This window comes from Cupressus sempervirens, chromosome 2 (assembly GCF_028749045.1).
Source record: "Cupressus sempervirens isolate cs-2001-9-10 chromosome 2, ASM2874904v1, whole genome shotgun sequence".
Taxonomy (NCBI): domain Eukaryota; kingdom Viridiplantae; phylum Streptophyta; class Pinopsida; order Cupressales; family Cupressaceae; genus Cupressus; species Cupressus sempervirens.
Genome location: NC_143119.1, coordinates 378,264,617 through 378,291,716, shown reverse-complemented (window position 1 = coordinate 378,291,716; position 27,100 = coordinate 378,264,617).

Here is a 27,100-nt window from a genome sequence, read left to right as displayed (position 1 = left end):
GTTCTTGATATCAATGATGAACCACATTAGAATTCAAGCCATTCCCTCTAAAGGAAGTGGAAAAGAAAAACACTAGTGCATTATCATCGTTACTAGTGAGAGTGATGTTGATTGAAGACATCATAACTTTTATTCATTGTAAGTTCATTGAGCTAGGAGATAGTGAAATCAATAAATTGTACAATGAGAATCTATGTGTTAATATAAATCTAAGATTAGCATAAACATCTTGACACAAAAATTTTAACCCAATTGTTCTTCTTGCCTAATGTCTTCAACAATGATTGGAATCATTATATTTAAGTCAAGTACATGATCAGTTTTTGTGTCTAGATGAGGAAAAACTAGTGAATATAACAAAAGACCTAATTCACATGATCATTAGATTGTTGATGGAAGGAAAAGAGTGCACTTTATGATTGAACAACATAGATGAAGTGGAAAATGTCATTGAGACTAAGAAAGATGGTCAAGCTTTAAGAGTTGATAAAATCACAGATGTGGAAACAAGATTTGCAATGATGATAATTGGGTACAAGGTCTATCAATTGAATAGACCCAATGGTGTACTAAGGAGTATTGTACATGAAATATATAAAGCTTCTAAAATGGGTAATCACTATGACCTAGCTACAATGACATGGATGTGGTTTCTTTGTAAAATGAAGAGATTGAAGAAGGGCAGAAAACAACAATTTAAGTACAAGTCCTTACTTGTTTGTTCAATTTTCTATGATAAGAATTTCTTTCCAAGAATAGGAAAAGTAAATTTGAAGTTAGATAGGTCCATATTTAATCAAATCAATGAAATTATTAAGAAATTTGGAGATTAATTCAACAAGATTATGTGGGGATAATTTAAAGAGTTTCAAATTAAAATGTAAGAATGTTATCATTAACCCCCATAAGTAGTTGAGAAGTACAGGGATACCATTTGTTTTCTTGTAGACACTGACACTTGTAGGATTTAACTTATTGAGCTAAGAACCTCATGGTTACTAGCATTTGGTGATGAAATTATTGAGGAATTCATAATCAAAATTTTTGATTATATACTCAACTTTCCCAAGGATAAAATGGCAAAATGATTTTGTAAATATGAAGAAGCTTATAAGAGAATTACATTATACATTATGAAACCATAGATTCAAAGGAAAAAGAGGAATATGATAGAAAACTTGGAAGAGAAGTAAAAAAGAGATAAAGGTAGAAGAACAACAAGAAGAAAATCCATTGGATCTCCCTACCACACCTAGTAAGAAGAAGAGGAAAAAACATAATCACAAACCTACTAAGACACCAAACCTACCATCAATATAGGAAATAGATGATAGTGAAGCCAAAGAAGATAAAGTACAAATACCTTGCTTCTATCGATAAAATGGAAATACCAAGGAGAAAGATAACCATAAAGAGGAAAGTGTAACCTACAGTGTATGACAGAAGAACTACTCAAAGTTACACAAGAACTCAACTAGCTGCAATACAAAAAGTTGAAAAAAATGAATAGGAAATTGATTTTGAGGGAGAAATTATTAAAAGGAGAAAATGAATAGGAAAGAAAACATTAACGTTACATGAGACACTAGTTGAGATGGTAGAATATGTAACTAAGATAGGACTAGTTAGAAGGATTAGTACAACAAAAATTTAAAAATTAATTAAGGGGGATAAGAAGTTGATAAAATATACAATTGTCAAACATTTTCTAAAATTTAATACAGTACCCTAGAGGTATAAAGGACAACATTCCTAAGGAATTGTATGAGATACTGAAAGTTGGATGGACTTCAACATTCTACTTATTTAAGATAATAAGGATAAAGGCATTGAAGAAACTTGTGCCACAAATATCTGACAATGAGGCATAAATTTCTATAGAGAAGTATAAAGATGAATTTAGAATAGAGACCTTGAAAACAATGCTATTACAGTATCGAGAAGCTATATTGGAAAGTGATATTATGTAATTGTGGGAGAAAATATTGAGTGAAGAAGAAACACAAGCATATATAGATATAGGAATATAAAATGTTGATTATGCATTTACTCTTAATGAACTACTTGCAGATGCATCAAATGCAATGAATGTATTAGTGGAAAAATTGAAAAGAAAATTGAGGAACCAAAGAAGACCATCAGGAAAAGTGAGAAAACGGATGTACCATTGTATCATCTTAAAATGGAAGCACTTCCATGTTAAGAGTGTTTAGCCCTCTAAGTAAGTGGTTTGGGGTCATGTTAAGTGCCTTGAATGGGTCTTTGCATGGATCTGGTCATTTCCCCCTGTTCTTCTTCTCTCTTTGTGTGTTTATGGTCTATTTCTAACAGCTTTCTTTGGGAAACTAAGGACTTTATGGGTCAAGGATGACCTTTTAGGTCAAGGTTGACCTTGATCCTAGCCTAGGTCATGGATGACCTTGACCCTAACCTAAGGCAAGTTTCACCTTGTCCTTGGTCCCAAGTCCATTTTTCAATTTCTAGAGGTTTCAAGATATCGGGCTTCATAATGTTTCATTTTCCCAATTCCAGTTTAGCTATTTCAGGTTTTGGAATGGTAGACTCTTAAATTGCATTTAATCTAAATCCATTTCTAGGTATTAAGGTTTACACAAGAAGACAAAACATAAATAATAGTAATATATGTATTGCATCTGCATTTTCTTTTTAGGTCTTCTCTTGCATTGAGGTTAGATTTAGTTTATGTTCTTGCATTTTAAATTCAAAAATACAAAAAAATCTATATATTTAATAAAATAAAATAAACATTTCTTGCATGTAGTATGAAGATTATGAAGATACTTTGGTGTGTGGTTATGTTCCTTATTAACTTTATTTTAGCATCTCTTTACCATAATTGTGATTTTTATGAGAGTATCATTCATTTTATTATGTTCATGATCTTTCATTTTATTCTCGCTTATGCTTTTGTGAATTTAACTGATACTAGTCTTCCTACATTCAAAACTTTCATTAAAGACTCATGTGGTAGACTTATTATTATTTTGGATTGTGTGAAGGATTTGGTAGATGATACACTATCTCTTAATCTTCCTATTTCGAATCTTAATATTCCTAATTCAATACCTACTTCTCCATCTATTAATCCTTGTTCTTCCCATGCTTATGATGGAATTCAAGCTATAGTTTAGGATGTACATTTGCAAGACTACTTTGATTTACCTTCTCCTCTAATTCATGATGATATTAAAGGAAAGAGTAAATACACTTCTTCAAAACCTATTATTCCACCTTATACTACCTTTTTTCATAAACATGATAAATAATCACCTCATGTAAGAGCTTTACATGATATGTACACTACAAGATATAATCTGATAACTAAACAAGGTTGTAAAGGTTTAGGGCTTGGAGTTAATCAGCATGGTATTAAATATCTTGTTCATATACCCTATAAACTAGATTTTCATGGTGTTGGGTGTTCAAAATCTCAAGTTAACAAAGGTGGTGTTAATCATCATCCTCCTCTTCATAAACTTCTCCATACACCTACTTTGGATAACTCTAATATTTGTCAAGAGGTGGCTAAATAGGTGTATGTTGAATTAATAAATTCCAAAAAAGAAATCTTTAAACCTATATAGAAAGATGCCTTATCCAAGTACAAATTTCCTTTTCATTATCACAATACACACTTACTTCCTTATTGTAGACATTTAAAATTGTATGTTTGTGAATGAGATGCTTTAGGAATTATATCTCATTCTCGTGTAGTTTTACAATTCCTTCATAATTTTGATATAGGAGATTCCCCTCCTTCTGATATAATATAGATCTCTTCTCCTCTTGTCTCTAGATTGGGGGGCAAGAGGTGTATTTTCATGCAGTCTCCTAGGATCCATTAGGCCTTTTATTTGGCTTTATTGGTATTCTTTCTTCCTATTTTCTATCACACTATGTTCAAGATATCTTTTCTAAGACATTTGTTTTGCAAAAGTATCCCTTATCTTTCTCCCTAGGGGGAAAGGTTCTTCCTTCTTTCTCTTTGTCTAGGGAACTGATTTCCTTAGCTTAGTGGAATTTTTTTATATTGCAATACTATTTCTTCATATTGATAGATGTTTTGACTATGGATAATTTTTTTATAAGAGGTTGTTGTCCTAGGTTAGCACTTCTTCTCTATGTTGCAAATTATGTTCTTTATAAACTCTTACCCTTTCTTTAGTGTTAGAATTGTTCTCCTCATTGCAAAAATTCCTTTTCCTTTTCTTTATAGGAGGCTTGGTGATTGAAGCTTTGTTCTCGCTTAGTTTATCTTTGAAAGATGACATTTTATTTAAAAGTAGTCCTCTATGGTGAGGGTCTTGTTGATAATATCTCTTTCTTTTAGGATCCTTTTTTCCATAAGTGACATATCCTTTTCATGATTATCTATACTCTTGGATGTAGGGGTCAATATCCCTCATTAATAATATGGTAACATTGTTGTTAGATAGGATATTTCCTTTTGTTGTGAAGTGGGTATCCTCTTCCTCTTCCTTATCTTGTCTTGTAGACAGCCATGATAAGGATGCGGGCATATATAGGGTCTCCCTTGTACTATAGTTTTTTATTGGAAGGTAATGCACATAAGTTTCTAAATCCTAAAGAGATGCACATTTTTCAATTTTTTTATGCTAAATCCTCTGAAGGTAACACACGTAAGTTGCTAAATCCTAAAGAGATATTCATTGTTAAATTCTGAAGAGATGTGTATTTTTCAATTTTCAATATGCTAAATTGTCCAAAGGTAATGCAAATACGTTGATAAATCCTAAGGAGACATGCATTTCATATTCATAGTGATACAATAAGGTGGATCTATGGGTATTCTAGAAGTCATCAGAAGACACATTACAATTGCAAGCATGATTTATGGGTGAACTATCTAGTTTGGCTACCTATTTGACTCTCCCTCTCTTTTGGTGATTCATGGTAAGGTGGACATCTTACTAGAAGAGGTAATCACTTCTTCTTTTCTTTCTTTTTGCTTTCATGCTAGTAGGACTGGATCATGAGGCTATTTTATTTATAGTGTTGCTTTTATGTAATCATTTAAGTTTTTAAGATAGTTTTCCAAATATGATATTAGTATGAGAAATATTTCTTAGCAAGGTTTCTTGTGCTAGTTGATTTGGGTTTATTTAGTACTAACCCTTTCTTTTGTGTTGTTTTAGTTCTCTTTGTTTTTTCACCCTCATGCATGTATGTTGAGTTAAAATCCTTAGCCTACGGGCTTGTGTCAATAGCTAAGTGTTATTACCTCATTGTGAATCCATTTGGATCTCTTCTTTCTTCTCCTTTACCAAAGGTTTGCATCGAGTCCATACTCTTACTAAAGTAGAGGCTAAATGTATCATATTAAAATAGAAGCACTTCCATGTTAAGAATATTTAGCCCTCCAAGTAAGTGGTTTGGGGTCATGTTATGTATCTTGAATGGGTCTTTGCATGGATCTGGTCATTTTCCCCCTATTTTTCTTCTCTCTCTATATTTCCAACCTATTTCTAACAACTTTCTCTGTGAAACTGAGGACTTTGACTTTGTGGGTCAAGGATGACCTTTTAGGTCAAGGTTGACCTCGAAATTGACCTAGGTCAAGGAGAACCTTGACCCTAACCTAGGGTAGGGTCAACCTAGTCCTAGACCCCAGGAGATCGCATAATATTGGCTATGTAAAAGTGAGTACTTGAAATCTAAAATGAATAGAACAAGAAACCAATAAGGTTGACATCATTTTTAACAAGGCCACTGATGCACCAAGAAAGAAGTGGACAAGTTAATGTACCAACTACACAACATATGAAGCTACCAGATCCCAACCTATAGACTAGTAAGGAATTCTTAGGGATGAGTAAACATGAATAAAAAACCTCTAAAGAAGTTCATGAAACCAATGAACAGAATACTAAATCATCTAATCAACAATGTTCACCCTCAAAATAACAAAAAGACATTGACAAGGACACATATAAAGACAAGCAACATGATATGGGGGACACACGTAGATACAGATAGAAAAATGATGCACAAGCATCACAAGCCTTGGAAATATGGGAAAAGAAGCTTGAAACAAAAACAAGGAGAGGATAAACCTCAAGATAATAAGGAGAATAAAGAAGATGATAACAAGGACAAGGAGAAGAAGAATGAAAAATTAGATAAGGATTAGAAAAAAGGCATTGATAAGAGTGAGCACAAGGATGCAAAGGAAAATGGAAAAGGACTTTAGAAGAAGATTAAGAGGAGGTTAATCCCACAGATGATGATGATCTTGAATTTTCAATACTAAATATGGATCCCAAAATATTTAAGATTGACAAGAGCAAACAAGCCTATTATACAGAATTGGAGAATAAAGATAACATTGATAAGGCAAAAAGAAAGAAGCTAAAAAATTGATTTTTAGTTAAACCTTTGGGTTTATTTGAAGAGTTAGTGTCAGATGTAATAGTTGATGAAGACGAACCACATATCGATCAAATGAAGGTATATATCTATTTTATTAACAATTCTAGACATGATTTAGAAAAAAAAATAGGTACAGAAGTAGAGAAAAGGATGGAAGAGGGAAAATATAGTTTTAAAATTTTATTTGAAAATCATTAATAAAATGAAGGGTATATTGAAGAAATTTATTGTCATGTATACACATTTGTGAAATTTCATAGATTTTACTAGAGAAATTCAAGGAAATAGTTTTGCAAAATAAACTAAATAGAATCAACACATCAGCAATGTATAACCCTCAAGCTCACATTTTATGGAGTATTTAGCCAAACTGAGAGAAATAGTTTCAAAATAAAAGAAATTGAACACAAATGAGTGCCTAAATATCATACCCCACTTGGGAACCCAAAAGAAATAAATCTAATATGTTACAAATTTTATGAAACTTCTTTTAAAAAACTTGAACAACATCAAAGTAACAATGTAGAAGCAATATACACATACACAACATTTACACAAATGCAATTATAATATAGATTTCATTCCTGAAAGGTTCCTTCACGTTGAGTCATGTTTAAGAAGTTTTATTAATAAGTTTAAGTCTCAATTACAATTTCCATAACCATAAAGTTAATATACACATACATAAAACAAATGATATGATAGAGTACATTCAGTTAACATCATCCACTGCTCATGTTGCAAGGTCTGCAATAATAAATACAAGTACATCAATATACAATATAATATCCCGTGGGATATCAAAACACATGATACATACATACATCAAAAAATAAGAAATCTCCAAGATAAGAATAAGAATGATAATGGTACAACTGTATCAATGAACATCCAATGTTTGTCAATTTGAGGGGGACCCAAATGGTAAGAAGAAACTACCTTTTGATCGTGTGATCACCTAATTAGGTTCTCACTCCCACCATGTAGGAGAGATAATGTATGATCCATACAAATATAATCAAATCTTAAAACAATCCTAGGTAAGGAATCTTGATAGCCAAATCTACCTCAAGGGTTAAACAAACTACTGATAAAGAAAAGATAACCAAAGTCAAAAAGACACTCATCCAAACCAACATCGCATAGCAAAATCAACAATAGATACCAAGTACAAATCAAATATCAAAACCAAAAAGATACAACCACCTCCAAATCAATATCAAGTATCATGAGCACAATAACCAATAGATAACAAGTGTCACCAATAAAAGTAAATCATCAATCACTAACTCTAACAATAAAAAAAAACCACCAATGCACAACTGGCATTCATTAATAAAAGTTACTTGTAAATGATAACTGGCATCTAATCAATAAATAATAACTCACAATAAATACACCATCAAAAGTAATATCCAACAAGTACACCACCAATAAATACACCACCAAAGGCAAATATAAAGAAAACATGAAGGAGACTTAGGCTACATATATACTATGGAGTGTCATCACATGATCCAACTCTAAGGTTACCCTAGTAGTCTCTCACGACCCTGGTCCTTTAGTGACTCTATGCAAATCCAGAATACCCTCTTTTGAAGATGAGGAAACGAGTCATACCTCTCAAGGTATCATTTCATTCTCATCCCTAGCCTATACAAGCACTTGAGGCATGGATGAGGAAAATTCTCTAACTTGTCTTTTTAATTCATCTCAAGGCATGGGGAGGAAAATATTTTAATTACTATGTTATCATTTGTTACACAACTTACAATGAGTTACCCTGGCAACCACTTTGGGTCTTGCCCCCCTTACAAGCCACTCCCATAAACATGCACCTAAACTGCCTTCCCAAAACTCAGAAATAAAAATTGTGTCACATACCACAAAACTAATATTGATTGAGTTTGGTTCCTTAATAGACAACCCAAAAATAATATTGGTTCTCAAAACCCAAATTCTCATAAATGCTCATCAAAAGAAATCTCATTTTAAATCATAAAGTACATCATGACATCCAAACAAATAATGATAAAATAAATCTCAAAAAGACCTCTGGTGCACATCCTAACTTGGCCAACTAAATAACCCACAAAGAAAAACCATCACAAAAATAAACATCACAAGCCTATAAATAAAATATTGTAGAAAACACATAGTTTTCAACCATATGATTTAATTCCATCATTTTCTCTTGTATAGTTTGAGCCATAAATATGTGTTTAAAAAATAAAGTAAGAATATGCATGTTAATATAAATTGTTGTGCTAATATACTTATTAAAATCAATAAGTATTTGAATGTCAAATCTCTTTGTGCATATAAAATATCATGCAACATTATCATTGCTATTAATTTTAATAGTCTTAAATCATGAAAGAATTAGCAACATAAATGTATATTATTAGATTAAATATTAATATCAATTTCACTTCTAAAATTTTAATTTGACTTATATTTAAGTCCAATATTAATATTTACTTTTCCTTTATTTCATGATGCAACTAGAGACAACTCAAACTTGAAATTATAATTTTGTTTAAGTAATCTATAATTTCTCTCATAATATTAAATATTCATAATAGATGATTATATGGTGAACTTCACTATAGCTTTTCTTAAAATATAACTAAATCACAATTATATATTTATTAATTTGTAACTATGCTTGCATTAATAAATATATAATAAGTTATATCCCACTAAGAGTTTTAAAAGTAATTGATGTTAATAACCCACTTATAAGAAAATAAATAGTATTTATTTATTTTATTTTTAAAATTAAAAAATAAAAATAATATTATTAGTTTTAGTTTTTGAAATTAATAATAAATCACAAAAAATAATTTAAAAATAATAAATAAATCTAAAAAATATATTATATTTTTATAAAATAAAAATAAAATTACAACTAGTGTTTTCATGTATTTGATCCCTCAAATCATGCAACCATACTATACTTAGTTTTCTTTCTTTAGTATATTTATTTTTACATGCATGCATAAGTTTAGTTACAACATGGTTTCCTCTCAATTAATCTTTTGCTTTTTCAATAAATTTTGTAACCAAATTATTTTAGATATAAAAAGTATATTTATCTTTATTTAGAAAATTCATTATAATCACATGGTTCTAATGATAAATTTAAAGTTGAAACCTTAGTTGTTCAATTTGTTATTTTCTTCCAATTTTCTATAATCAAATTTTCCTTATATTAGAAAGGATTTGAAAATAATATAATCATAATAATTTTTTAAATTTTTCTACAATTTTTCTCAATCAAGTTTTCTTGATTAATAAGTTTTACTTTTTCAAAATTTATAACATAATTCTTTATCCAAAACTCAATACAATAAATTAATAAGCATTATGCAAACACCTAGGAAGACATGAAGTAGACAAATCTTTCAATAAAATTCTATAATGGGTTTTCAAACCCTACCTCAAAACCATAGCTAAAATCTAAGATAATTTGTGAACGTATACAAATTCAAAACCTCTAAAACTTCCAACAATTATTTTGATCCAATTCCGAATTTTGCTCCCCAAACCCTATGTGTGTAGAAATGGGCTCGAATCTCTTCATAAAGAATTTAACTCTACCTAGGGTTTCTAGTTTTGAACATAGAAAGGCCTCTCTTTAAAATAAACTTTTATTTTTTAATCCTTTCATGCACACTTAAAGAACTTTTCAATTAAAATATTCTTTTATTTTCTTTTCTTCCGCTTTATTAATCAGTTCAAGCACTATTTAAAACATAGTTTATTATTTAAATTAATAATAATAATTAAAGCTCATTATTTAAATGCAACTCTAATTTAATTATTATTAATTAAATATGTATAATAAAGAAATATTAAATCTTTAGTCTTTTTTAATTTTAATTCTTTTTTTATCCAACTTCTCAAATTAGACTCTTAAAGTAAACCTTTTAACCTAAAGCACATATTTAATTAATTAAATATTATCATATTCTAATTTCTCTTTAACTGACTTTATAAATTAGACTTCTAAATTAACATATTCTAAGTCTTTTAAATTAAAGTACATATTTAATTAGTTTTTAATTAATGAGACATTCTCATATTTTAATATTTTCTTTTTTATCAAATAATATTAAATAATTCTCAATATTATATGATTAACCCAAATATAATTATTAAATTATTTACCAAATAAATCAGATTGTCAAATCCACATAAAAACAACATTACCAAAACTGACCAAAACTCAAAAGTAAACAACACGAACAAAGATAAACTCGTGGGTTTAAAAAGGGTGGAAAGTCATATACATGTCCTTCTTCTCGGGACAAGTAATTAGGCTATAGTTGGGATTGGACTTGAAGATTATCTCCACATTCTTAACATTGTGTTATCACGATAGGGCATGCTCATCCTGGTAATTTAAAGAAGTCGATGCTCGATATGTGCAAATCTATATAAAATATGAGCATGTACATGTGCATATATATCTAAGCTAAATAGACAATGGTGGGGAGTAGTACATTGTGTAGATCCTAACTAGCAGGTGACTATGACTCCCTCCCTCAATCATATTAGGCATGTCAAACATAAATGTAACACACACACACACACCCCACATGCAAGTATGGGGTAAGTATAATAGTAAATCATAAATTTAAATAATGTCATATTCTAACATGAATATCACATCATCGTGAGGACATACTAAACATATTTCTAAGACACACCATATAGCATCATCATAAAATTAATTTCATTAACTAAGAGTAATTAAAGCATCGTCACTACCAGTACGAAATTATTACAACTTGACATAATCAATTACTCAACATATCAAAGTATTACATTTCAAATATCAAATAAGGGATAACACATCTATAGAATAGTCATACAGAACTTTAACAATTAATTCTACAATGATAACAAAGGAGTGGTAGTACACTAAAATTGAGAATAGTAGATATGTAAGGAATAATCATGCCACACATGGATATTTTGTAGGCATGTGTGGATAAAGTAGAAGAATTGGTGCAAACCCTTGAACTTAGCATGGTTAATAGTCTGGAGGAATTAACCTCAAATTTGAAGGGTCGTATGATCAGATTGAATGCTCTAAAGTACTCTTGGGAAACCTTATTAAAAAGTGTTGAGAAAAAACATAGGTTTATTTTTGATAAAGTATAACATGCATGAACCCCAAAATGTATATTTTTTATTACTCTTGGTATTATTTCCACAAAAAGGGGAAAAGAACAAAGGAAGAAAAAAATTCAATAGTGGAAGAAAAGAAAAGAGAAAAAGAAAACAAATACAAAATACATTTTGAAATAGATTTTGAAAAAGACTTTGAAAAAATAAATACTATCTAAGGGGGAGTAAACAACATTGTCAAGTTTGAACATTTCGACATAGATATGCTATTGACAATTAGTACAACTATTATATAGATCATAAAAATTTTGTAATAAAATTATTTTCCATCAATATCAAAGGGGGAGATTGTTGGAATATGATGATGATAATGCTAAGTTTTTCATTGATGTCAAATAAATACATAGGCAGACTCAAGAAGGAAAGAGGAGAAATTAATAGGTAAACAATCTTATCTTATCAGAGTATAGGAGATACTATCAACAAGAAGAGGAGTTATCATAAGTAAGGAAAACAAGTAGAGAGTTATCAGATAACTAGACGGTTTTTGGTACAAATGATATGTGAATGCCTAATCAAAACCCAAGAGCTAGTTATTGGTGACCTACAAATTACTAAAAAAATAAAGAAGTTGTGAATAGGTAAAGATTTATGAGATGATGACAAAAGGAAATCAAAGATACTATGTTATAAAAATATTCAATGAATATTAACAAAGTCAAATCATTTTACATAGGGGAATGGGAAAAGTAAAATGATGCAGTGAGATTAATAATGAGGATCGAGATGAGAATCATAAGGAGAATTCAACAAATAATTTCACACCTTGAAATGATAAAGAACCTTAAAACAAAAAGGGAAATTAATTTATGGAAGAATCTAGATTAAGATAAGGGAACCCTAATTAGGTTAAGGAAATTAAAAGAGCATAAAAGGAGTAAAATGAGTAATAGGAAATGATGATGAGATAATGGTTAAGGTTATCGACAGATGTTATTGACAATGACAAATTAAGGTGCAATTGAGATCATAATATAAAGAGAAGGCAAAAGTAGGACAAGGGATCTAAAAATATTTACAAGGATAGAGATTTCAAGTCATTCTCTATCTTTTATGAATACCTAAATATTAATACAAGTGATTATAAAATCCCTTAATTGGGTGGTCTCTAACCGGACTTCAGAGTTCTAGGTTGAACTTGTTGTAAAACCCTTAACTAGGTCATTAATAAAAAATGTGATAAATGTCTTTACAGATTAGTTTCTTATAGAAATTTTAAATATATCTAACAATGTATTAGTCACTCTTGATTGGTTGAGTCACCTAGAAAGTGATATTTCTAAGCTCTTAATCGAACACCCCTTTCTGCAATAGTGAAGAGTTGTGGGTAACATCAAGTACTATGGTTTTTCCCTCTAACCAAGGGTTTCTATGAGACCAAAAATCATTTTTTTATGTGTGGGTGAAATGTGTTTTGGTTAAATATTACTTACTTTATTTTTATAGTTAGAACATATCATTAAACTAGTTATGTTGTAGGACTATCAATTGATGTGAATTGCAATAGTAAGATTTATACTTGAAAGTTTAAATTATTAAAAGTTTATCATTGAAATTTAAATTATTATAAGTTCAATAATATACAAAACCAAATATCCTTAAATTAAATGAAAATAAGAGCTATCACATCAACCTATGAATCTATGAATAGTTTAGAGGTCAACTAATCAATACAAAAACATACATAAATTAGAAAATATGGAAATGATAAGAAATATAAATAATGTTATTGCTTCCAATCTCAAAAACCATCAACTACCCCTTTTATTTGACCTTAGAAGGAACATATAGTGTTCTTATAACCATAGTAACTATTCTCAAGTTCCTTTTGAAACTTATTTTACTACCAAGACAAAAATTCTCAAAGTATATAAAACTTACAGTTTTGTTGTTAACATTGCCATGATAGCATTTTACACTTGTGTAAATCTTGTTCTTCACAAGGTATGGAAATCTCCAATTGACCAATAATGGTCAAAAAAATTATACTTAACCTATTCTACCCTCTACTAGGCTTCTTGGACCCTTTGACTAGATTTGACCATAAAGGCTTATAAATGCTTGTCAAAGACAATGACCTTACAATTGGGTCAATATGATTCCCAAAATTTCCCCAGTGGTCCTTAAAACCTTATTACATGTAGAAAAACTAATTAAATTCTATGAATCTCCATGACACCTTGTGAGTCTCCTTAACCTCCCATAAGTTTTCCTGCACCATACTTCCTGAGTTGAAAAATCTCAAGCTCCTCTTGAGATGAGGTAAGGTATCCTATTAATTCATCTATACTACTTAAAATGTAGGCCAACCCCTTCCATTTGACCAAATACTATCTATACTCATTCATTATTGTCTTCTTGACAACTTAAGTTTCCAATATGCACTCTAATTCCATAGGATGACTAGGTGGAATATCATGTAGTCAGTTCTCATCCTTCAATGCCCCTTAACTTATTTGAGTACCTATAGCTACATCACTTTTAAATGGAAAAGATCAAATTGATTAAAAATTGGATAAATGGCTATGTTAGGAGGTAGTTTAATTTAATAGTAATTGGGTGCAAACTTCTTTAAAAGTTTGCAAGGCCCTATATTATTCATCATGAGCTTTGTATATCTCCTCTTAAGAAGATCTTATTTCTTCATGTGTGCACATACTCGATTCCCCACTTGGTATTTCATACACCTTTTTATCTTGTCATCTTATTCCTTGTGCTTGATGGAATTTTGTTTTAATGTATTCCTTACCTCGTCATGAACATCCTTAATAGTTTATAGAAAACTCTACCCTTGTTCACTAACCATGCCTTCATGAGGTAACTCCCTAATTTCCATGACTCCCCTAGGGTCCATCTCATACAAAATTTGGAAAGGAATCTTACCATTACTCATGTTTTTTGAGTCATTCTAAGAAAATTCTTCTTAAGAAAGGATGACATCCCAAGTCTAACCATGTTATTTCATCAAGCACCATAATAGGTTTCTAAGTAATATATTAAACACTTCATTTTTTCTTTCACTCTATGTATGATAGGAAAAGATAAAATCTAAATTAGGTCTCAACTTCCTCCATAGGGTCCTCCAATAATGACCCATAAACTTCACACCCATGTCAGTCACAATGCTAGAAGGAAATCTGGAAATTATTACTACTTCATTGAAGAAAATGTTTGTAATGTGAGATGAATCATTAGTTCTTTTGAAACCTATAGAAAATGTGTCATCATACTAAACCTATCTACCACTAAAAAAACACTATCAAATCCCTTTTGAGTTATGGGGAAAATCCTATATTGATAATATCCCCATGGTCTATTAGGAATTGGTAGTGGTTGATATAACCTTGCTTTAGTGGTTGTTCTTTTACTCCTCTAAAGTACCACAAAAGTCTCTACAAATGTTTATTCTATTTCATTCTTGGTTAGCAATAATACCTTATCACTTGTTTCATAGTCCTATCAAGGCCAAAGTGGCCACTCAAGCTCCCATAATATTTCTCCTTAATGATGATATTCCTCATTAAGAACTTTAAAAAATTGCCTACACTTGAACAATAAACCCTCCCAAATTAGATATTTTGAGTATTCTACATTGAATAAGTTAGACAACTCTATACATACCTTGTAAATGTCATCAAAGTCCCCATCTTCCTCATAAATTTGTTTATGAAATCCCACCCCTACACTTTGAAATTGAATCTCTTGGACTATAATTGCCCTCCTTATTAAACCATCTCCTACCTTATAGCTTACCCATTTATTATGCTTGATTTATATGCTTGAATAAACTCCACCCACTTCATGTGTTTTTGGCTCAACTTCTCTTGGCTATTAAGAAAACTCAAGGCTTGATTGTCAATATACACAATGAACTCCTTAGGAAGGAGATATTGTCTCCATTTCTTGAGGGATCAAACTAAATAACATAACTCCAAATCATATGATGAATGCTTTATTTTTAATTCATTAAAGAAATTCATTATCTCTATCTTGACTCGATACTATCCCTATGCCTAAATTACTTTCATCACATTCAATTGTGAACAATTTATTGAGATTTGGTAAAATAAAAATAGTTTATTGAGAAAATTTAACCTTTAGTGATTCAAAGGTCTTGTCTATTGTATATGTGTCCAAGAAAAATTACATCTTTTTCCCCCTTTAGTGGTGTCCAACATGGGTGCACACACTTTACTGAAGTTCTTAATTAATTTCCTATAAAAGGTTGGTAAACCATGGAAACTCCTAACCTCCCCCATGCTCATAGAGGTTGGAAAATTCAAGATGGATTATACCTTGGATGGACTCATCCTAAGAGTTTCCTTAGAAACCATAAATCCCAAGTAGACCAACTCTTTCTTCATGAACTCACACTTCTCGAAGTTGATAACCAACTTCTCCTCATGTAGATTCCTCCACACCAACTCCAAATTTTTTATGTGCTCCTCCTTGGTTTTACTAAAAGTAGGCATGTCATCTAAATATACCACAAAAAAAATGTGTATGAATGGTTTTAATGCTCTATTCATTAGCCTCATGAAAGTTCCAGGGTTATTACTCAAGCCAAATGTTATTACCATCGACTCATATAAATTTTCATTTGTTTTAAAGGTTTTTTTTTCCACTAACCACCCTCCTTAATCATTATGTCATGATACCCACTCTTTAATTCTATTTCAAAAAAGTAGCAAGCCCCTCCTACCCACCCCCCCCAAAAGTAATCCATTAAATCTCTACTCTAGGCATGGGAAATATATACTTGATTATAAATTTTTTAAGGCCCTTGAACATGTGCAAAGTATCCACTTGCCATCCTTCTTGGGCACAAGGAGTATTGGTACTATACACAAGATAAGACTCTTCTTGATTAGTCCCTTATCCAATAGCTCCTAGACCTTTTTGGAAATATCTTCATTTTGAGATTGGATTATCTTGTAGGCATCCTCATTTGGTAGGGTGGCTCTAGGGATGAATTATATGTGATGGTTCTCATTCCTATTAGGTGGTAGGGAGTTAGGTATTTCCTTCTTAACCACTCCCTCATACTTCCTTATAAATTCAACCACCATCTTTGAATTGATTTGATACACCCTTAGGTTTTACTATTGAAGAAAACCCAATGTTCTTCTCCTTCAATATCTATAACATTTCCTTCCCCACATCAACATGACACCAAACCCTTGGTGTTTCTCATCTATAACATTTGGAAGTGGTCACATAGTATAGTTCATCCCATATTTAGTTATCACATATATATTTATCTTGCCATCATATTGGGCATTCACATCATACTTTATTGGTGACCAAGTAGTAGGTGACAAGAATCCATATTAACAATGTCACAAATAAACTTGTCCTTATATTCCCCTATTTGAAAGTTAACTCATCTTTTTTCATCTATAATTATTTTTTTCCCTTTTGTAAACCAAAAAAAATTATAAGGAAAGGGTTAGCAAATTCTTTTTAACTTCAAACACTCAACCATCTTTGTAGAGAAAAAAAAATAGTAGAAATGGAATCCACAATCACTTTACATACCTTTCCTCCTACCTTGCATGTAGTCCAAAATAGGTTCTTTCTCTATGGAGGTTCCTTAGGATTAGCTCATATCAACAATTTTCTCCCCATCATTAGGCATTCCTCATGCTATATATGTATATGTATATGTATATGTATATATATATATATATATATATATATATATATATATATATATATATATATATATATATATATATATATATATATATATATATATATATATATGTATATGTATATGTATATGTATATGTATATGTATATGTATATGTATATGTATATGTATATGTATATGTATATGTATATGTATATGTGTGTGTGTGTGTGTGTGTGTGTGTGTGTGTGTGTGTGTGTGTGTGTGTGTGTGTGTGTGTGTGTGTGTGTGTGTGTGTGTGTGTGTGTGTGTGTGTATTTCTGTGTGTGTGTATGTATGTATATATATGTATGTATATATATGGGTATATGCACCAAGTTGTGGTGCCAAAAAGGTGACAACTTTTTTTTTTTCATTTTTGCACACTATATCATGTATGTGCTATAGTGTGTATGGGCTATAGTGCATATGGGCTATAGTGTGTACGTGCTTTGAAAAAAGTGAAATTTTATAAATGGGCTGCATACCCGCAGCCCATTTATTTTATCTCATTTTTTTAGCTTCTTCTAATAAAGTTCTTATGCGAGTTGCATAAAACAACACTTTTCACCACCTGCCTTGTTGATATGCCTCCTCACTAGCAAAATTTGAGATCACAAGCATGCCCAACCCCATGCCGTATGTGATCTAAACTTCATTTTGCATTGTTTGATACATTTTTCATATTGTTTTGTAGGTTTTTTATATTGTTTTGTAGGGTTTTTACAATTTTTATTTAGATTTGTTTATTTATTTAGATTTCAATTGATTTTTTATCAAGAAATGTCAATAATCAACCGAAAAATCCACAAGAACCTCAAAAACCTCAAGAACCTGAAAACCAAAACCCTCAACAAGAAGAACAACAAATTTTGCAACCTGAACCAATTGCAAGACCTCTGCCTAGCACACAAGAAAATATAATAAATGAAATAGAAAGAGGCAAAATTGAATTAGAAGGACTCATTGGTCGGTTGAAAGAATCTGGACAAACCAATCCAATGAGGGCTCAATTGGCATCATCCCTAAAATCCATTAAGACCTAGCTAGCCTCAGTTAGTGTCAGTTAGATATTTGGAAAGTTAAGAGGATGAACAAAAAATATTTTATGCAAATAAATTGTCATATGAAGATGTTAAAAAAAAAAAAAAAATACAAAAGGTAGAATATGTGCATTATTTAGAAAACTCAGTGAGAAAAATACTCTTAGAGAGGGTACTAAACATTTCCCCATCCATTGGTGCATACATGATGCTATTAGAAATAATTTTTGGGATAGATGGTGGATGGTTTTTGATGCCCCTCCTTGCAACAATCACAAGGTCCCCATGTATTTTTTGAAGAAATTGTATTGTGAGTTTTTCATTGGAGAGATCCTCAATTATTTTGATATATTAGACTCCCAAGGTAGAGGTGGGGGGTCATCATTTGAGAGGCTGAGAGCATGTCGTGACCCTAATGTAGTTAGGGCACTTGTGGTCAAGCCACAATGCGAGCATGTGACTATTCCTTCAGCTGTGAAGGAACATGTAGAGGCCAGTGCTCTAGGGACCATTAATGCTTTGACATAGACTCTCATCCATTCCATGAGCCCATTAGTTGAGGGGGAGCCTTTTGCGTGTCATGATCACATGTGCACTTCATGCGGATCCTTATGCACATTTGGCACTCATGTTGTTGATGGTGAGGTTGATGGGCTCATCACTAATCAATTTCTAAGTGACACATTTGGCATTGACACACAGGTAAATTACAATTATAATATACTAATTTGATCACATTTCATATGTATAGTGAATGATTAATTAATTAGCATCTATTGATATTGTTCAAAATTCAAGGTCAGAGTATTGGCAGGCCTAGCAGTGATCCTTAGGCCCCATTTTTTGTCCCATCCACGTGTCTAAAGGTATGTATCGATTTAATCATTTAAATTAATACATATATTTATTAAGTAAACATAATAAGGATTGACAAAAAAAATTATGCATGTGCATCAGTTCTCTACATGACTGTCAACATTTACTATGGACTCGGAGCATAGACATCATACGAGCTACGTACAGGTACATTTGTTTAATTCATTTGATTACATTTGTTTCATTTTTAATGTTACATGTACTGTGTATTGTATGACATGCATCTCATGACGTCGAACACTCCTCCTCATCTCCAACAGTCCGTCAATTGTGGAGTGGCCGCAGTTATGGCTAGCTCACAGCCATTGACTGAGGTATGAAAGAATTTCCTTGGTTTTAGTTGTTTATAATAGTTAGTATCAAAATTTATAATTTTATTTATAAGTGATTATATTGATTGAATTTTTTTAAGGTCTCATCACACCTGATCATCCACGAGCCTTCAAGGTGGACTTATAGAGTGACTATTTGATGGCGGTAAGAAAATAATTAATTTTGGTGTACATATATTTGATATCAACATATAATAAATATTGATTCATATCTACTTTGTTTGTATCAGCTCAAGTTAGAAAAGAGCCTCAACAAGAGGACGAGTAAGCCTGTCAAGAGGACTCCATCATCTCCACCGTCTCCCTCCACATGATGACAAAAGACCTCGAGAGATTTTTTTCCTTCCCCTCATGGGAAGGAAACGATATAGTTGACAGACATGTATATATATAGGCATCAATGGACATATTCGATACACATTTGATGTATATATGACATTTTATATTTGATGTATGACATTTATTTGATGTATGACATTATTGGTTAATATATGATATGTTTGTTCATATACGACATTATTGGTTATCATAATATATTATGTGTTTGTTAATGTACATGTGACATTATTGGTTATCATTTTATATTATATGTTTGTTCATGTATGACATTAAATTAGATATGTTCATGTATGACATTAAATTAGATATTTTCATGTATGACATTAAATTAGATATGTGCATGTATGACATTAAATTAGATATGTTCATGTATGACATTAAATTCAATACCCAATATGTGGAAAACTTTGATAGAATATTGATTAACAATAAATTTTATCATTGTTTAAGCATAAGTTAATCATTTCCAATATGTCATTGTCATATGATTTATGATCTTGTTCATGTTTAAAGTTTTCCTTCTCTATCATTTGTTTATCCAGTTTAATTCAATACCTAATTAGTTTGAATTTTTGATCAATATTGATTGGCAATAAACTTTATCAGTCAAGATTGATCTCACAAAGTTTAAGAGGCCTTGCTTGATAGCTTGACTTGTTTTTGAGGTAGTCACAAAAGGATAAAATGCCCTGGAAAGAAATCCATTACTGCCATATACCTAACACTTCCCTTAACAAAAATAATATCTGCTACCAGTTTATTCCAAATCGAAGCAATCAAATTCAAAATACACTAAGCATTAGATAAAATAGTTGATAATATAATATAGGCCCCAATAAGCATAGTAAAAATGCAAGATCTATAATGGTATTACCTACAAATCAACATTGCACCAATCCTACCCTTTATAGTATTAACCCAATGCACAAAGTGATATTATAACTATGCTCCTACCCTCTAGTTCACCCATATATTTTATGTCTTAAGTTTTCTATCAAGATTAGTGGTATGGAAAATACCTTGGGATGGATCACTAGATCGCAAGAGTTGTGTTATCTTGTGTTATCCAAGGTCAAATTCTCCAACTACACCAACTTTGTACTCATACAAACAATAATCAACCATATAGGTGTCCTAGATTAATGTGTAGATTAGATTCATTTTAGTACAATGCAATGGTTATAAATGATTCTTTCTATGTAAAAAAATTATAAATTTAATTATTTAGGTTAATCTTAAATATTATCAAATTAATATATTGTATTACCAACATATAACAAATTATTGCACAAACATGCATTGAGTCAACTCTAAAATTTCTATGAGAGAAGAGTGTTAATCAACAATTTAAATATTTTAAAAAGTTAGAATTGGACTATGTAAGATTTCCCTTGCATGTCATAGAAAGGACTCAAGATGGGGGATGATGCAGAGTATCCACAAGGAAGCACCAAACAAATCAACCTACTACCCAAATTCTCCTCACTCCACAAGGACTAAACAAGGGTTATGACTCACTTCCAAATGAATACAACATAAATAATACAACTTTCCAACAGGTTACAAACTCCACTCACCAAAGGGAGACAAGAATCTAACTTCTCCTTATTGGATCAGTGATGACCTTCTTCCCACAAGGTAACAAAGTGGGTTTTGATGTTCCAAGACCTCCCAAACACCAAAAGTGGAAAATCAGTGTGTCTATTTGTGGACCTCCTGGTAGTTGGTCACCTAAATGAGAACCTTGAGATTTATTAGGAACTCCATGAAAGAAATTAGTAGCTTGAGAAGCTCTCCATTTGTTAGCTAAATTAAAACTTTGGATTGTAGATGGTTGGCCTTCATTGTACAAACAAATTTTATAGATATATAATCAAATAAATAGTGTATTCATCTAAGCATAGAAATATTGTTACATAACAAGAAGATCAAGTTTTACAATTTCTAATAATCATTAATGTATGCAAATACACTTAAACCTAAAAAGGATGACCTAAAGAAGACAAATTAAGTATGAAGTCGATACAAAATCAATAAGAGAGTTCTAGCATGATATCTTCAATATTTTCTGAATTAGAGAAAACTAAGTATTAATATGATGATCTCTATGAATCTATATCACCATCTAGATGTCTCTCTGTGTCTCCCTAACTCTCTCTATTTTATCTCACATTCGTCCTCTTCTTATATCTCTATTCATTTATCACTATCTTTTTATTTCCTTTAATCTTCATGTCTACCTACACCTTCTTTTGTTTCCCTCTATCTCTATGCATCTTTCCTTCTCTCCCTCTCTCCTTCTCCCTTTATATTTCCCTACTTCTCTATCTCTATCTCTCTATATATATAAAAATCATATCTCTCTATCCTTGTACCTCACTCTCTCTTATTCCCCTCCTCTTTATATTCTTATTTTTTCCATATCTATGTAGCCATCTATCCTCTTTATCTCCCCCTCACTAATGCAGAGATGTTGAGAAAGAAGTGAGGTTTAAGCACTTTCTTCTTCCTAATCTACCAAACTAAACTTGTGGCCTTCCTAATATCTTACTCCTTTAGGATATCATTTTTGTGGCCTATCCAAAGTGACAGGGTCATTTGTGAACTCCTCCAAGGTGAGTACTTCTCCAATCAAGATCTTGCACCTTTTTGTTTTAGGGACACTAGCCCTATTCCAAGCCAATAATTGTAACTCTTCACCAATGGCTTCACCAACCCCAAATTTCTATTGGGACACCTTCCTTATGTTGAACTGATCGAGAATCAACTCTTGGTTTAACCCTCCAATTGTCATATAGTACAAAATGTTGACTATTATAAAATTCCTTTTAGGTCTCCTACTCTAATTTTTTGGACTTAAATTCCTCTTAGGTTGAAATCTAACTATTCTATGGGTAGATTCAAACACCCTTTTGGAATTTATTTAAGACTCCAAAGCCTAGATTCCCAATTCCATTCCTATGGTACCTAACCCATGTAAAGTACATAGACCTAATAAGGTCACACTAGGTTTGGTTTTCAAAGTAATCACTAGATAATTGGTGCATGAATTGGTGCATGGCCTCAAACCTCCTCTACTAACCAAAAATAACTCAAATCCACCACTAAACTACACCCATCAATTCAATTCAACATTTTTCAATCTTTTTGGTCTCAATCCTACCTAAATACACTAAGCTATTCAACTTAGGGACTAATGTGGACATGGTTTTTCCATTGAGACACTTCCTAAGCTCTAGGAATCTATAATTATACCCTTCTTACTTGAATTTTCTAGAATCTTAGAGAGTTCTAGTGGTTCAAATACAAGTTAGGGCTTCATTTGTGGAATGAGCTCTTAACAAGCCTTTTCCTAGATTGTTTCTAGAAAACTTGCCTTAAACACTTTAAATCAAAACTAAACTATCTTAAACCAATTTAAAATATCACAATAACACAAAGGATCTTCAAAAAATCAACTTAGTTTGTAAGAACCACCATAGATACGATCGCACAACTAAAACCATACTCCCTAAGACAAAATAACTTAAGTCCCTTTAGTTAGGAGTCCTAAATTGAAAGTAATCTTCTTAATGTTTTTAAGTGTAAACCAAGTAGCATCCTCCAATAAATGGTGTTTCCATTTTACTAGGTATTCATAGTAAGTCAACCTCTTGGATTGTTTGGCTATCCTCTTGTCTAGAATGAATTCAATTTCTTGTACCGGTGGTTGAGGGAGGTCTTGTAGCTCCTTGTCTTATGGTAGATCTTCATTACCTACAATGGTAATACCAGTAATAGGACCTTTATATGCCTATAGGTCAGCTATATCATTTAATAAGTTGAAATTAGATAACCATTAAACACTTTGTAAAGTACTACCTACATATCATTACAGCCACATCAACTAAGTTCAAATTAATATTTAGAATCTAGGAACACATTAAGAAAGACATACGAAAGGTGAGAGAGATTTGGCAAGTTTACCTGGCCAAATTGATTTAGCCATGTTTACCCAGCCACCCAAAGCTAATGGAGTAGACAGTTCGATCCCACAATGAAAGGTGAGAGAGATTTGGCAGTTGGCAACTTTGTACTGGCCAACACTGCAAGTTTCAGCATCACCTAAGATGGCATCATAAAATGAAAATGGAGTCTGATCTCCAAAAAGTGAGAGAGGCTATTTTAGGTCTCCACAACATAGTCTTGTAAAAATTGGAATCGCATCCATACCTCACACGAGCTCCGAGATATGCCCCATCAAAGATCGCACCCCTATGGCATTTAGTGACCCTTAGGGATGTTCTAGATTGGCATGCCCGAGAACGTTTGAGCACTACAGGGGACAGAATGAGGTTGGGGATAGGGATTACCTGACCACCAGGAGCTAACATAGTAGACAATTTGATCCCATGATGAAAGGTGAGAGAGATTTGGCAATTGGCAACTTTGTATTGGCCAATACTGCAAGTTTTAGCATCACCCAAGATGGCATCGTAAAATGAAAATAGAGTGTGATCTCCAAAAAGTGAGAGAGATTATTATAGGTCTCTACAACACGGTCCTATAGGAACTAGAATCACATACATACCTCGCATGAGCTCTGAGATATGCCTTGTCAAAGATGGCAGCCCTATGGCATTTAGTGACCCTTAGGGATGTTCTGATTTGGCATGCCTAAGAACGTTCAAGCGTTGAAGGGGATAGGATGAGGTTGGGGATAGGGCTTACCTAGCCACCTAGAGCTAACAGAGTAGATATTTGGATCCCACAATGAAATGTGAGAGAGATTTGGCAGTTGGCAACTTTGTACTAGCCAACACTGCAAGTTTCAACATCACCCAAGATGGCATCATAAAATGAAAATGAAGTGTGATCTCCAAAAAGTGAGAGAGGTTATTGTAGGTCTTTGAAACATGGTCTTGTAGGAACTAGAAATGCATCCATATCTTGCACAAGCTCCAAGATATGCCCTATCAAAGATCACAGCCCTATGGCATTTAGTGAACCTTAGGGACATTCTAGTTCAGCATGCCCGAGAACGTTTGAACATTGAAGGGGATAGGAAAAGGTTAGAGATAGGGTTTACCCAACCACATAGAGCTAATAGAGTAGATAGTTGGATCCCACGAAAAAAGGTGAGAGAGATTTGGTAGTTGGCAACTTTGTACTAGCTAACACTGCAAGTTTTAGCATCACCCAAGATGGCATCATAAAATAAAAATAGAGTGTGATCTCCAAAAAGTGAGAGAGGTTATTATAGGTCTCTACAACATGGTCCTATAGGAACAAGAATCATATCCATACCTCACACGAGCTCTGAGATATGCCCCATCAAAGATTGCAGCCCTATGGCATTTAGTGACCCTTAGGGACGTTCCAGTTCAGTGTGCCTAAGAACATTCAAGCACTAAAGGGGATAGGATGAGGTTGGGGATAGGGTTCACTTGGCCACTTGGAGCTAACAAAGAAGACAGTTCAATCTCATGACAAAAGGTGAGAGAGATTTGGCAGCAGGCAACTTTGTACTGGCCAACACTGCAAGTTTCTGCATCACCTGAGATGGTGTCATAGAATGAAAATGGAGTGTGATCTCCAAAAAGTGAGAGAGGTTATTATAGGTCTCTCCAACATAGTCCTATAGGAACTAGAATTGTATTCATACCTCACACGAGCTCTGACATATGCCCCATCAAAAATCACAGCCCTATGGCATTTAGTGACCCTAAGGGATGTTCTAGTTCGATGTGCCTGAGAATGTTTGAGCACTGAAGGGGATAGGATGAGGTTGGGGATAGGGTTTACTCAGCCATGTAGAACTAACAAAGCAAATAGTTTGATCCCATGATGAAACGTGAGAGAGATTTGGTAGTTGGCAACTTTGTACTAGCCAACACTACAAGTTTCAGCATCACCTGAGATGGCATTGTAAAATGAAAATGGAGTATGATCATTAAAAATTGAGAAAGGTTATTGTAGGTATCCACAACACAGTCTTGTAGAAACTAGAATCACATCCATTCCTTGCATGAGCTCTGAGATATGCCCCATCAAAGATTGCAGCCCTATGGCATTTAGTCACCCTTAGGGACGTTCTAGTTCGGTATGCCCCAGAATGTTTGAGCACTGAAGGGGATAGGATGAGGTTGGGGATAAGGTTTACTTGGCCAGTTGGAGCTAACAAAATAGACAGATGGATCCCACAATGAAAGGTGAGAGAGATTTGGCAGTTGACAACTTTATACTGGCCAACACTACAAGTTTTAGCATCACCTAAGATGGCATCATAAAATGAAAATGGAGTGTGATCTCCAAAAAGAAAGAAAGGTTATTGTAGGTCTCTACAACACGGTCCTATAGGAACTAGAATCACATCCATACCTTGCATGAGCTTCAAGATATGGCCCGTCAAAGATCCCAACCCTATGGCATTTAGTGACCCTTAGGGACATTCCAGTTTGGCATGCTCAAGAATGTGATGGAGGCACAACCCAAGCACAGATAGGACACAACAGGAAAGGGAAAATCTTATTAACTATGAAAATATTCTAGTACACTTAGTGCAGAGAAACAGACTCCAAAACATGCCCTATGGGCTTACAAAAGCATAAATATGGAGATAATTTCTCCTTTTAGTACGTCCTCTCAAACTCCACTCTAAACTACCTTTTACAATGCCAGAAATGTCCTTAAATAGACCCCAAAGTAAGGATTAGGAATACATTCTAAAAAGTGCTAGTTGGTATCCACCGACTAGTAGAAGGCTCCAGAACCACATTAGAAGTCGGTGCAAAATTAGAAGAATCCAAAAACAGTAACCAAACTTTTGGGAGGCATAACTTTTGAACTATAGCTCTGATTGATGAACTGTTTACATTTTCGGAAAGCTCTTGAATTGATCTATAGCCCTATGGACCAGCTCTACTTGTCCCCCATTTTTTGGCCTTTTTTGAGGTCATTTAATGCCCCTAACCTGACTTTGAAGCATTCTTAGGATGTCTCCAGAAATTGAAAAACTGTGATAACTTTCAAACCGTGGGGCCTTTTGACCTGATTCTTTTTTTGGAATGCTCTAAATTACAATGAAAATCATCCAACCAATTTAAACCTTCTAGTTCACCCAAATGATGGCTCAATTACATACTCCTATTTTTTTAGCATTTACATGTATCCCAAGGTGAATAAAAACTCTAACCTAGAACATTGATAGTGGAACTGTGAGAGTTGGACCCTTTATTTGACCCAAATAG